This window comes from Coregonus clupeaformis, chromosome 15 (assembly GCF_020615455.1).
Source record: "Coregonus clupeaformis isolate EN_2021a chromosome 15, ASM2061545v1, whole genome shotgun sequence".
Lineage (NCBI taxonomy): Eukaryota > Metazoa > Chordata > Actinopteri > Salmoniformes > Salmonidae > Coregonus > Coregonus clupeaformis.
This window is the reverse complement of record NC_059206.1, coordinates 44,186,736-44,187,893: the sequence shown is the minus strand read 5'-3', so window position 1 is coordinate 44,187,893 and position 1,158 is coordinate 44,186,736.

The window sequence follows — 1,158 nt, the reverse complement described above, 5'->3', positions numbered from 1 at the left end:
TCTTTGCACTAACTTCTCTTTCTGTCCTTTTCTCCTCGGTCTGTTTTCCTGGTCTGAATGAAATGATCCTCACACTGAAACAGGCAGAGCAGTGCACAGTCTGATGCAAGACAGCTCAAGTGGGATTTTATAAACCATTATGTGAATATCATACCCCCAAGATATGCTAACCTGTCACCATCACAATAACGGGAGGTTAGCTTTTTGTTGGGGGGAATATGATATTTCTGCGTTTAACTTTCTCACTTATCATTATTGATGATTCATTCAGGACTATCCGTAATCATGGTAGCATCCACATTAATGTATAAGTGTTTAGAAACATTCTATTCTTACAATAAAAATGACTCAAATCACACAATACATTATTTACCATTCATTTCTATTGGACACAAAATAATCTGAAACACAACCAAAACAAACAGCAAATGCATCTAACAAATGTGTAAAGTCACAAGCTTGATGTAATCATTGTGTGCTAGGAATATGGGACCAAATACTAAACTTTTGCCTACTTTAATACACATATAAGTGAGTTTGTCGCAATACTTTTGGTCCCCTAAAATGTGAGGGACTATGTACAAAAAGTGCTGTAATTTCTAAACGGTTCACCTGATACGGATGAAAATACCCTCAAATTAAAGGTGACAGTTGGCACTTTAACCCCATTGTCATTGTATAATTTCAATCCAAGTGCTGGAGTACAGCGCCAAAAGAAGAAAAATGTATTCACTGTCCCAATAATTACAGAGGCCACTGAAATTATACAATGGTATTATCAAACATTTGTTGTTTGATAATACCACAGAATCTGAAATTATCATTAAAATGACAACCAGAATTCAAGATCAAATAACTAGTCTCAATGCAATCATAAGATCCTTTGTTCTGACAGCAGAGACAGTCAGTGTCACAGTTAAGAGGGGGGTTTTATTGCCATGGTGGGCCCATAAAAAAAGGCCTTTTCTGCTCCTGGCTTCCTGTCCAGACAGAGGCTGCAGCTCCTGTGGTTCTGGTTGGGGCTGTTCTCATCAGACAGAATGGGGGTCAGAGGGGCTGTGTCTGGCAGCAAGTCAGACACTGGGAACCGATGAAGGTGGACTAAGGGGACTTTGTAGATTAGATTGAGTTAGATGAAAGGATAGAAGTGGAAGGATG